The 13,196-nt window shown below is 42.8% G+C and overlaps 2 long non-coding RNA genes across 2 annotated transcripts; both read left to right on the plus strand.

Moving 5' to 3' along the window:
* Nucleotides 1-6,278: 6,278 nt before the first annotated feature.
* On the plus strand, nt 6,279-8,310 carry LOC308594057. The gene is made up of 2 exons (XR_014011275.1): nt 6,279-7,227; nt 7,797-8,310. It is a non-coding gene; the product is annotated as an uncharacterized lncRNA (long non-coding RNA).
* Nucleotides 8,311-8,473: 163 nt separating this feature from the next.
* Nucleotides 8,474-12,695, plus strand: LOC308594016. The gene is made up of 3 exons (XR_014011227.1): nt 8,474-9,042; nt 9,981-10,269; nt 12,560-12,695. It is a non-coding gene; the product is annotated as an uncharacterized lncRNA (long non-coding RNA).
* The last annotated feature ends 501 nt before the right edge of the window (nt 12,696-13,196 follow it).

Consider the following 13,196-nt stretch of genomic DNA (forward strand, 5'->3'; position numbering starts at 1 on the left):
TCACAAAACTTCTTGCAGCCCTACAAACGTCATCTGTTCTTCACAAATACTTTTCAAATAGTCCATAAATTTACTCCAGTCTTCCATGAATTTCTGGTCTCGCCGGTTTCGAATCCTTCCTGTTAGTTTATCTAATTCTGCATAGTCCTTTAACTTCATCCTCCATTCTTTAATTGTCGGTAACTCTTCTTGTTTCCATTTTTGGGCCAATAATATTCTTGCTGCTGTTATTGCATATAAAAAGAGCTTACATTCATTTCTATTTATGTCACTCCCCACAACGGCCAATAAAAATGCTTCTGGTTTCTTTATAAATGTATATTTCAACATTTTTTTCAAATCATTATATATCATGTCCCAGAAGCATTTCACCTTTTTACATTCCCACCACATGTGATAAAATGTTCCCTCTTTTTCTTTACATTTCCAACATTTATTACTGACTTTATACATTTTCGCTAACTTGACAGGTGTAATATACCATCATTTTCATCACATTTTCTTTTAGGGCATTGCATGCAGTAAATTTTTAACCTTCCTTCCATAATTTCACCCAATCACTCAGCTGTATATTATACCCAAAATCTTTGGCTCAGCCAAAAGTTTCTTGATGAATTTGTGGGGAAATGCACGAAGCACAAATGTGTGTATCCTCTGGGTACTTGCCTACTATCCTCTCTCTCTCTCTTTTACTCACACACACACTCTCTCACACACACCTCTGATGGAGAAAAGCATGTGTCTCAGGTGGGAAAAGAGACAGAGAGAATGTGCAATGTGGGAAACAATTTCACACAAATTTAATTTCTGCTGGTTCCTCCCCATGGCTTCTGTGACATTGCTTCTAATATATCAAGTATGGACAGGCATAATTGGGGAACATTAAAGGTATGAAGTACCTTGGGGCAAAACATTATTTTGTGTGTGAGAGCAAGGGTGCATGTGTGCATGCATGCACATTCATATTAATTTGTGTTTTCCTGGGAATTTGTAATTATGATCCATCCCTCTTCTATACCAGTGTGCTTTCCTAAGGGATTTTTGTCCTTCAAAGACAGCTTGTGGCAGCTCCGTATCCTTCACAAATGTCTCTCTGGAGATTCCACAGACAGAAAGAACAGTCAGGTGATCTCATGCACCCAGCACCCAAATATGACTCATAGGAGAACCCTTGTCAATTTCCTGCATCCTTGATATCAGTATGGAAAACAGCTGAAGAAAGAAGATGATTTAGTCAAGCCTTGATAGAAATAATTGAATATTTAGCTAATATGAACAGGCAAGTAACTATTCATTAAGAAAACCATGTACACTCACATAAGTGAAACAATAATTTCACTGAATAAACCCTGAATTGTAAGAATACATAGCAATAACCACTGCCCCTCTAGGTCTCCTCTAATCCCTTTTGATTTCCTTTGTTATTCTACTTGTGATTAGCATGGCCTTTCAATTATTATTTTTTCTGTGCTTACTTTACTTTCAAGCTTCCACTTTTGAAAACTGGCTTAACCACAACTTTGTCTGTTACTTTGTGGGTTTAGAGAGTTTCTGATTGTTACCTGGAATAAGGTGCTCAGAGATGTATTAGTATTAGAAGCGGAACTGTTATTTCTGCTTTAGCTCATTTCTCTTGACCAGAGTGCCTCCACTTTCCAACACAACTGATAGTAACTGGGAGCCAACAGTCATTCAATCCAGTCTGCTAGAAGGCCAGGTCTATGAGGTGCCTCTCAGTATTGAATTGTGTTCATTCCAGCTGATCATTAAAAAAACTACTAGTTAACTTTATGAATTGGTACACAAGTTTGCTCCCCATCCCTTCCCTCTCTTTTCCCATTTCTGTTGTGTCTTTTAGATTTGCAGCCTACATGCAAGGACTGCCTTGTTTAAATTAATTGTGCATAAGACCCTCTTGGAGTCTTTGTGGCTGAAGACTGTGGGTGCAGAAGAAATGTTCTAAACAAATTGATAAGTATTCTCTGGATATTCACCAAGTGTTTGATATTAAATATGTGTGTTTGGCAGCTGGAGATTTCAGAGTAGCAGGCAACATTTGACAATACCTGACAGCTTTCATTCAGTAGCAATCAATATTCAACAACATCTGACATACAGCAGTCAACACTTGACAACAACTGACAGCTGACCTGTGGCTGTGATCAATGCTTGGTGGTATATGATTGATGACTCACCAAAGAATTATGTAATCTTGATACGAACGAGTCAAAAGAGGTGAGCTTAGGTGTTAGATGCCAAATTTTGATTGGAAAATTTGAGCGTTTAATTTAGTGATCAAAATTCAAATGTGATTTTTTTGCAAAATGGTGAAATTTTCTGCAATCTAATTTCAGCTCTCATGCATACCCAGAACATAAAAGCACTTGACCGCAGAGAGATAAATATAGCCAGGATATAATCACCTGAAGCCTGAAATTCAGGGTGGGCTGGACTGCCACTCATGCTCTCCTTAATGGTCCCCCTTGTAATCATTGCTAAAATGATTCTCACTCTATCATAACAATCTTCCTACAACAAGATCACTGTATTTCCTCTTTATCTTCTGCATACAGTATTGTACACAGAGCATCAAATGGATTGAATATCTGGCAGTTTCTTTAAAATTGCTTCCGTCTTTCAGCATGTAAGAGCACTTCTTTCCATTTCTTGCAAATGACATGCTTTTTGTCTTAAGAGGATTAATGTTCTTGGGAAATCAAATAAGCAGATGGAAGACTGCCTATCAGCGTTGTAAAGAGACACTGACAAAGAATGTGAGTAGATCATTCGGGGTTAACTTAAAAGTTAACTAGAATATTAAACACAGCAGCCTAGTAATGGAGATAAACTATATTCTTTGATAAGTCATATTAAAGCATATTGAGCAACTGAACTGCTACATGTGGCATGTGGATTGTCACTTCCTTCAATGCAATGAGTGCTTCCAAAACCAGCATCACCTGTCTTCCCAGTCTTTAAATTGAAGCCCTGTTGAATTCATTGCAACTTAATTTCAATGAATTGTCCTCAAGCGCTTCACAATTGCTTTTTTATTTATTTTTATTTATTTTTCTTCTGACTATACTGCTAACTCATAAAATATATATCTAGGCAGTGTGAAGAATCTCAATTAAAAACAAAAGAACATCAAAGCAAAACACGTTAAAGTAAGAGAAGTAGAAAACAGGTCATCTGACAAGAAGGTTATAAAAACCATAAATCACTTTCATAGGAAAGCTTGCTGAAGTAACAGAGCCTTAAGTTGGCGCCTACAACTCATTACAGACGGTGCCAGCTTGATTTCATTAGGTAGGGTTCCATAACTCTGGTGCCACCATGCTAAATGCACCATTTCTTGTTGAGGACAGTCAGACAGTCAATCATCAGGTGTGCCTTAGTGACAGTAAACAAAGATCCGGCTGGGGTATAAGAAATAGTCATGCGGTAGGAGAGCTGTGGGGGGAATCACATCTGGCAACCAATGGGCCCCTTGGGTTTCAGATGGTAGTACATGGGTAAAGGTAAAGGGAACCCTGACCATTAGGTCCAGTCATGACCGACTCTGGGGTTGCGGCGCTCATCTCGCTTTATTGGTCGAGGGAGCTGGCATACAGCTTCTGGGTCATGTGGCCATCATGATTAAGCCGCTTCTGGCGAACCAGAGCAGCACACGGAAACGCTGTTTACCTTCCCGCCGGAGCGGTACCTATTTATCTACTTGCACTTTGACGTGCTTTCGAATTGCTAGGTTGGCAGGAGCTGGGACTGAACAACGGGAGCTCACCTCGTCACGGGGATTCGAACCGCCAACCTTCTAATCGGCAAGTCCTAGACTCAGTGGTTTAACCCACAGCGCCACCCGCCTCCCCAAGTACATGGGTAGATGGATGTAAAAAGCCTGGGACACAAATTTTCCTGGCTCTCTAGCAGCTAAGGTGGCTCATTTACCAGAAATAATGTTAACTGTGGAAGTGTGTACAGTGTTACCTCAAGTTACAGATGCTTCAGGTTGCAGGCGCTTCAGGTTACAGACTCCGCTAACTCAGAAATAGTACCTCGGGTTAAGAACTTTGCTTCAGGATGAGAACAGAAATTGTGTGGTGGCGGTATGGCGGCAGCGGGAGGCCCCATTAGCTAAAGTGGTACCTCAGGTTAAGAATAGTTTCAGGTTAAGAACAGACCTCCAGAACAAATTACGTTCTTAACCCGAGGTACAACTGTACTTGATTCTGACCAAACTAAGCCTCCTCGAGCACAATATATATCAGGAGGCTTGGTTTGGTCAGAATTGAGTATACAGTTCCAGAGTTAATGCTAAATACATTACTTCAGGTAAATGGGCCGCCATAGCTGCTTATGGGCCATGAAAATATGTGCCCCACAGTTTTAAGAGTTGTCTACCCATGTACTATCTGAAACCCAAGGTGCCCATTGGTTGCCAGATGTGAAATATACTGGCTTAATTTTCAGCTCTGTTAACCCACTATATGGTGATGTCTGAAGTAGACTGGCCTCATATATACCAAGAGGAAGACCTTAAGGATAACTTACTAGCATAATGGGAGCCAGCACAGGTCCCTCAACACAGGTGTTATGTGTTGTTGGTAGCCAATGCTTGATAACAACTGAGCTGAAGCTTCCAAACTAGCCTCAAGGGTAAAGGGACCCCTGACCATTAGGTCCAGTCGTGGCCGACTCTGGGGTTGCGGCACTCATCTCGCTTTATTGGCCGAGGGAGCCGGCGTACAGCTTCCGGGTCATGTGGCCAGCATGACTAAGCTGCTTCTGGCGAACCAGAGCAGTGCACGGAAACTCCGTTTACCTTCCCGCCGGAGCGGTACCTATTTATCTACTTGTACTTTGACGTGCTTTCAAACTGCTAGGTTGGCAGGAGCAGGGACCGAGCAACGGAAGCTCACCCCGTCACAGGGATTCGAACTGCCGACCTTCTGATTAGCAAGTCCTGGGCTCTGTGGTTTAACCCACAGTGCCACCTGCGTCCCTTAGCCTCAAGGGTAGCCCCACACAAAGCACAACACAATAGTCTGTCCTGAAGGATACAGGAACAGTCAAAGTTGATGCACCAGCCAAAGCTCATAAAAGGTACTCCTAGCCACAGAGGTAAACTGACCCACAAGCTTCAAAGTTGGATCCAGGAGTTGCCCCAGACTGCTTAACTGATCCTTCAGAGAGAGCTAATCCATCTCATATTTACCAAACTCCAAGGATTGTTTGGGGGAAGCTATGATCGCTAAAGTGGGTTATTAGAGTGCTTTAAATGGAAGTTGTGGATGTAACCTGTATCAGCCGTCACAAGGTGAGACAAAAAAGACTATATCTTTTTCCTATCTTGGAAGGATTCACACAACCCTTTTGGAGATGAAGGAGTTGCCCTAATGTAATATTTTCCTTCAGTATTTATGTGACAGACTGGTTTTGGAAGCCTGAAAAACGTTAAAAAGCAAGGTTTCACCTCAAATATGGGTTTGGGTGTTTTTTTAAAAAATGAAAACCTTTGCTTCTTTGTAACTGAAACTTTCTGTCAGTGCAGTTAGGATGGAAATAACATCTCTCCAGGAGGTAATTCTTCTGAAGATATACCTGTTACTGTTTGTGGCATGCTCAGATATTAAAGAAGCATGCAGGGTGAAAGATCCTATTATTAAAAACAACCTTCTCAGTATTAAGAGAAGCAAAACAAATATATCACTAGAATATGCTTCATTACTCCAAAGATAAAACCAGCACATTTTTATTCTTGCAATTTATAGTTTATTTTGATGCACTTCATCTATATATCTGTGTACCTGTAAATTCCATTTCACTGGCTGAATTGCTTCCCTTGAATTTTCTTGAGAGCTGACCATCTTGTGCCTATGTTGTGATTAGAGATTGATGAATCTGTCAGTTTTGGTTTATCTCAGTCTCTCTTTTTTTTTCCAAATGCAAATTCAGTTTTCCACATTTCAGCAGCAGTTTGCAATTAAAGAAAAAATCTTCATGAAATTTGTCGGCATTTTAGTGTGAATTCCTTTCAATATGCACATTTTTATATTTGGTTTTGAGTAATATGCACACTTTTGCAACCAATAATCCCTAACAATGCATTTTGCGTGATATTATAACCAGTGCTTTTTTTCTGGGGAGATCCAGGGAAACACATAACATTTTGTGAATCTTTTTACTTTTGTCTATTTACTGTATTTATTTTCCCTGATTTGAACTATAAAATGGTGGTTTTTCTTGAGTCAAAATGAGAGTACCCCGAAACATTTTTTTTAAAAAAAGCACTGATTTTAACTAACAAATGCATATTTATGTTTATTTTCCCTACTAATCACCTGGCACCTTCATTATACACCTTTAAGTGTCAGGCAAAAACGTTCCTTTTTAACCAGGCCTTTGGTTGATCTGATTGACATCCTATGCCCTTTTATGTACTGTGGTTTTTATGTTGATACTTTCTGTGAACCACCCAGAGAACTCTGGGTATAGGGAAGTATATAAATCCTAATCCTAATAATAATAACAATAATACTATTTACAGTGCTGTATACTTAATTTTGTTGGAGAACCGCATTGCAAAATTTGGAGAAGTGCAAATTTCAAAATATCATTTTGTCCAGTACACATATTGGTTCAAGAAGTGCAAAACAAGTAGTTTCTCATTAATATACAAAAAAAAACCCCATTGGATTACCCCTCGTGAATTAAGCCTTGTGCCCTTACAGAACAACACAATACTCAGATAAAGCCTCAATGAGCTCATTGTGGTTTATTCTCAGGAACATGTATCTAGGATTGCAGTACTCATGATTCGTTCAAACACCTTACTGGATCAACAGGGCTTTCCCACACATCACTGAAAGCAGGATTCCACCCACAGTCATCAAGCTCATTTACAGGTTTTAGCACAGACAGTTTGGCCGCAGAAAGTGAATGAGACAGAGACTGTAAAGTGATACGTTTCATTGAATCAACTTCTCCTGGTGGCAGCACACATGTCAACAGCTGTTCCAATGAAAGATATCTCCTTCCCACAGTGCCAGCTCAATTTACAAAATCAGTCAACCTAATAAAGGATACTTCTGTTTTGTTTCTCATAATTCATACTCTCTAGGGAAATCTCCACATTGCATTCTCCCAGTCCCCGACTCCTATCAATGTCTTAGCAATGGCTTCACTCATCTGTCTGGGGCCTCTTGCATGCTGCTCCCCACTACAGTGGTGCCCCGCAAGACGAACGCCTCGGAAGACGAAAAACTCAATAGACGAAGGAGTCTTTCGTTTTCTTAGCTGCTTCGTAAGATGCATTTCCCTATGGGCTTGCTTCGCAAAACAAAGCTTGCCCCGCAAGCTCCGGGGATAGGGGGAAGCGCAGTGCGTCTTCCCCGCTGTCCCCGGACCTCTTTTGAAGCAAGGGGCGGTGGGGAGAAGATCCCTTCTCCCCGTTGCCAGCCCCGCAATCTCCGGGGACAGAGGGGAAGGCGCGCATACCTTCCCCTCTCTCCCCGGACCCCTTTTGAACCAAGGGGCGCGCCTTCCCCTCTGCCCCCGGAGATTGCGGGGCAGCCAACGGGGCTTCTTCCCGCCGCCCTTGCTTTAAACAGGTCCAGGGACAGAGGGGAAGGCGCGCCGCGCTTCCCCTCTGTCCCCGGACGGTCTCCATAGGAACACATTGATTGATTTTCAATGCATTCCTATGGGAAACCGTGCTTCGCAAGACGAAAAACTCGCAAGAAGAAAAAACTTGCGGAACGAATTAATTTCATCTTGCGAGGCACCACTGTATACAGAAAGTGATGTATACATGTTTAATTATGCCTCTCCATCTATCAAGCCAGTGATGAGCACCATGAGGACAAGAGTCCAAAAATAAAATGGAAACACCTTTGAGAAAATCCAATGTACACTTTTAGTTTCAGCCTGTTATAGACACAGATCCTCCAAGTTTCCCTGCTTTCCAGGGACAGTCCCAGATTTTCAGAAGCCGTCCCAGTTTCTGATTTGATCCTGGAGTGTCTTGCTTTTCCTTAGAAAGTCCCAATTTTCATTGGAGAAATGTTGGAGGGTGTTATGTATTGGGTTTAACACTTTTTATGTTACAAGGCTCGTTCTAATCAATCATATAAGCGTTGGTAGACGAACGTTCTAATGGCTAGTAAGCGCATGCACTTTCAACTGTCAACTGTCAACAGTCAGTTCATGTGGGGGCTTTTATTGAGTAGTCCTGTGAGTTTGGGTTTTGTTTTCCTATGAGAGAGCCATTGTCACTGACAATGTTGAATAAATGTAGTTGAGGAACTTATACTGTCTTGGGCTTCTGACTTTTTCTGAACATTTAACAGAGGGTATACAGTGGTACCTCGGGTTAAGTACTTAATTCGTCCCGGAGGCCCGCACTTAATCTGAAACTGTTCTTAACCTGAAGCACCACTTTAGCAAATGTGGTCTCCTGCTGCTGCCGCCGGAGCCCAATTTCTGTTCTTATCCTGAATCAAAGTTCTTAACCTGAAGCACTATTTCTGGGTTAGTGGAGTGTGTAACCTGAAGCGTATGTAACCTGAAGTGTATGTAACCTGAGGTACCACTGTATAGTTAAGGCCTTACTTGGGTGGCTTTGAAAGCAGATTGATACAAATCCATGGCTTTCAGTGTCTACTGGTCCTGATGGGCTATGTATTACCTTTAGGCTCAGAGGCACCAGGCATTGTTCCCCTCATGAGTGAGAAAGGACTATGGCCTCATATCTTGCTTAAGGGCTTCTCCTAGCCATCTGGTTGACCACTTTAGGAAAAGAGCACTGGAAAGAGTTGAGCCTCTGATATGTTCCCATCAGGAAAAAGGAACCTGTCATCAATTCAGCAGAATAGAACACTTGCTCAACAGCTGATGAGTGGAGGTTAAATTTTGCTCAGTTCCAAGCAGAAAACAGGCACACATAGCCAATAGCCTGTAAAAGGCCAGCTTCTTCCTCAAAGGGGAAGGGAGAAAGAAGCACTTTTGAAGCTGTTTGTTCAGCACGTCCCAAAGGTTTGACAGGTGAGTGAGGGCTAAAGTCTGTTAGGTTTGGTTGTTCTCAGTTCCCAGTAAGAAACACGTGTGTGTAGTGAAAGAAAATCTGTGAAATGCAGGCCTTTTTGTCCCCACTCCTGGGGGAGAGACAAGAGTGCTTTGCAGGTTGTATGTTCAGTGCTTCCCAAAGCACAGAGTATAGGACTAGCAAGACTCCTCATGCTGCTAGGGACAATGGACCTGTCAGTCATGTGGTGGTCATTGGGGGTCCCACCCACCTGTCACATTTGGCCTGCAAGGCCAATCCTGATAAGGATCTGGCTCATGGAACCAAGAAGGTACCTCACCTCTGATTCAAAATGCAGATCAATATGCTGTTACTTGGTTAAGAATATCTTCTTGGCTCACACTTTGCCTCAAGGCACCAGGAGATTCTATGGAAACAGCTAGACGTAGCAGGATACAGCAATGTTATATGAATTCAGTGATGTCGCTTGTGGAATTTATGGGGAGAGTTCATGGCATGATTACTTCTACTTACCAAATGTCACACAGAATGCGGCAATTAGAACTGATCTCTTCAGGAACTCAGAACTTGGTGTAGTTTCAGTTAGTTCATTTCTCCACCATTTTTTAAAGCTCATACTGTACTAGACAAGTATCTATGAAGAATATGCTTATTGAAACAGCTCCAACATATAGTTAAGTCACCATGCTCTCAAAATTATAGGAGGCCACCATATTGGGCCCTTCAGAAATTATACCTGGTCTTTAACTAACAGTGATGTTTATATACATATATATACATAATGGGAAAACTAGTCTCCTAAATCCATCCTCAAAACCAGTCCAATAGATTTCTTATTAAAACATATAGAAAGAGTTGCTGCTCAGAGGTCATGAAGTAATATATCTGTTTCCCTTGGTATGCCAGTGAGACTGAGATGAGTAATTTTCCCTCACAGAAAGCTGCATGAAAGTGTCTGAAGACTGCAAAATAACCTACCAACCATTATTTGGCAATCAAACAGAATGGAAATACAATCTGCAGTCACGGCAAGCAGCCTAGCTATTTGAGGTCTCTCCTTCACTTTTATTCACTATATTTTGCAACTAATAAACATGTCACTCAAGGCATCACATTGCTGTGGCTTTTCAGGGGACTATGGAAATGTTGAACTTCAAACAAGCATTCTTTGGTGGTGGAAGAGAAGTCAAGACATATCCTCTTTTGGAATCAGCCAGGTCTAAAACGTGAGTGTCCAAATATAGGCATTAATTCTTCTTGAATGCATGCAATATATATGCACTGAAGGAGACATCTGTAATATTTTCATCTTCAGTCCTGTGACTTACTTACCACTAAATAAGATGTGAGTTTGCTGTCTTGCCTCCTTCGCTTGGATGGAATGGTTTTCTCTGCACACAACACCCTTCTGGCTTTTGTGATGGCTGCTATATATTCCATAATCTTCCATTGTTGGGTGATGTGTCTGATATAATGCCAATTAACTGGTTGTAAAGTAGCCTTCCCCAACCCAACATTTCCCAGATGTTTTTGGATTGTAGCTCTCAGCATCTCTTTGGCCATGCTGGCTAGGGCTGATGGGAGTTGGAGTCCATCAACATCTGGAGAGTATTAGGTTGGAAAGCTTGTTGCAAAGCCTTTCAACCATTTTGTGTGTTGGTTGCTAAATTCTTTTCTGAACAAAACAGGCTGTTCTGAGCAGAAAGTTCAGAAAGTTCAAGGATGCTTGCACACAAATACACACACACACACTTGCACACACAGCACTTCAGTCTAGGAAACGGAAACTTAAAGGTGGGGACCTTAACATATTCAAGGGGAAGGAAATCTAACAAACTATGACAACTTGAAACTTAAACACAACACTATCTGATTGGCCAAGAGACTGGGAAAGGATTTACAGGTGGCGATTATTTTAGGCACGTCCAATTGATGCGTGATCGTCAATGCATGGGTCCTTTTGGACCTGGAGAAAGGCAGAATGGGAACAGGGTGGGACAGAACAAGGGCAGAGTGGGAAGTAATGGGCCATAATGGGGCAGGGCATGCTTACATGCGCTCCACCAATGTGCCAGGCCGGGAACAGAAATAATGTAAAAGTAAAGTTGTGGAAATAATTTATAAGTAAAGCTGGCCAGTAAGAGTTAGCACCTGAGTGGGAATTAGAGCAGAAAAGAAAAAGAAAGAAAAAATCTGGAAAAGCTAAAGAAATGAGCCAGGACATGGCCTAAGGGCACAAGATGCAGCCATGTTGCAGGAGCTAAGCAAATCTGGGTCTGCTCAGTGCCTAGATGGAAGATTCCGTGGGAACTCCATGGATGCCATCTTGAGTTCCAAGTAAGAAAAAAGATGTGATATAAATGGGATAAAATAAGTGCAATCTATTGCTATTTGCCCTTGGAGATCATAGGATCCCATGAATTGGGCATTTACCATATATTTAATGAGGGGTTTAAGGGATGAGTTAGGGAGAGTACACATGAGCCCAAAGTTTCATTCTTGACACCTCCTCAAAGTTTGTCACAACATCCCCTCTAAGGTAAAGGTAAAGGTACCCCTGCCCATACGGGCCAGTCGTGACCGACTCTAGGCTTGTGCGCCCATCTCACTTAAGAGGCCGGGGGCCAGCGCTGTCCGGAGACACTTCCGGGTCATGTGGCCAGCGTGACGAAGCTGCTCTGGCGAGCCAGCACCAGTGCAGCACACGGAAACGCCGTTTACCTTCCCACTGTAAAGCGGTACTGTCAGGGAACTGCCATCAGAGGCACGGGAGAAGGAGAGGGTCTCTGATTCTGCAGGGGAAGGTCCCAGCGCTAGAGGGAGACTCAGCTGGGAAGAAGGGGAAGAGAATGAGTGTAACACCAGGGATCCAGGAGAGCAACGGGACAGGGAGGTGCAGGGGCTCCAGGACTCTTCGTTGGAAGTTAGCGAGGAGAGCCCAAGCACCCCGCTGCCCACGCCCACCCTGCGTAGGAGACTCCCACGCAGTGAGAGGCAGCGACGATTGGGCGTCAAACAACTCTTATGTTGGCAACGCTTTAAGAAACGCCCACAGACAGATTCTACGAGTGACTAAGGGCAGCCACGCTGAGATGGGCTGTGCAGTCCGGAGGGTTTAACCAGGCAATCTAATGCTCAAACGGAGCAGGATTACGCACGAGTAACTCCCAACCATTATAGGTACCTATTTATCTACTTGCACTTAAGAGTGCTTTCGAACTGCTAGGTGGGCAGGAGCTGGGACCGAACGACGGGAGCTCACCCCGCCGCGGGGATTCGAACCGCCGACCATACGATCGGCAAGTCCTAGGCGCTGAGGTTTTACCCACAGCACCACCCACTTCCCCCTCATTAATGTCTGGAATGCAAACGGAAAAATAAATGAGCCCTGACGGCCACATAGCAGCTCTCAAACCTCAGATGGTTCCCAAATGCTTCAAATATGGTGCCTTGGTGTTCCTCTCTTTGCACTTCAACAAATATAATTATGATTTCTCACGATCTTGTGATTTTCAGAATGTAGCCTTGTCTCCAGGAAGCACATCCACCTAGATCTGCCACATTTAACTAAACCGGAGGCATTATGGAGGGATAGAAGCTGACCTTTTGTGTTGGAAAACATGATAAACAGTAATAAACAAGTTTCTGAAAACTGTGGGAATTACAGAAAGTTTTGAAGGCAAAAGATAAAAGTGCAGCTGTGCCAAAGGAAATGAGATTCCCATTGCTCTACTATTGCCCCAAGAAAACATGATGCGCAGGTGTATATTTAGAAGCAGGCGCGGATGTCAGATGGTGGGGTCCCTCAGGCTCCTCAGCGACCTGCAAGATTATTAAAGAAGAGGCAACAGCTGCTTCTTGTAAAACCGCAAGGAAGATGGGGGTGCATAAAGCCCCAAAGAGCTGCATGGATCTCAAAGGGACAAATCTAGAAAAAGGCGTCCAGTGCCTGAGGAAATGGCTTAGTACCATCAAGTGGGAGTGTTCCAATAATATATGAAACAGAAAGCTGTTGTTGAAAGGGCTGTGGTATTCTGCAAGATAACTGATCTCTAACTTTCCATTCAGGCTGGCATTAAGGGTGGTCAAGAGGGAGCTGGTGTGCTACTCAGAGGATGACGATACATTTGATGTTAGATTACCCTGGGAGATG

Source organism: Podarcis bocagei (assembly GCF_964188305.1).
Source record: "Podarcis bocagei genome assembly, chromosome: 8".
Classification (NCBI taxonomy): Eukaryota; Metazoa; Chordata; class Lepidosauria; order Squamata; family Lacertidae; genus Podarcis; species Podarcis bocagei.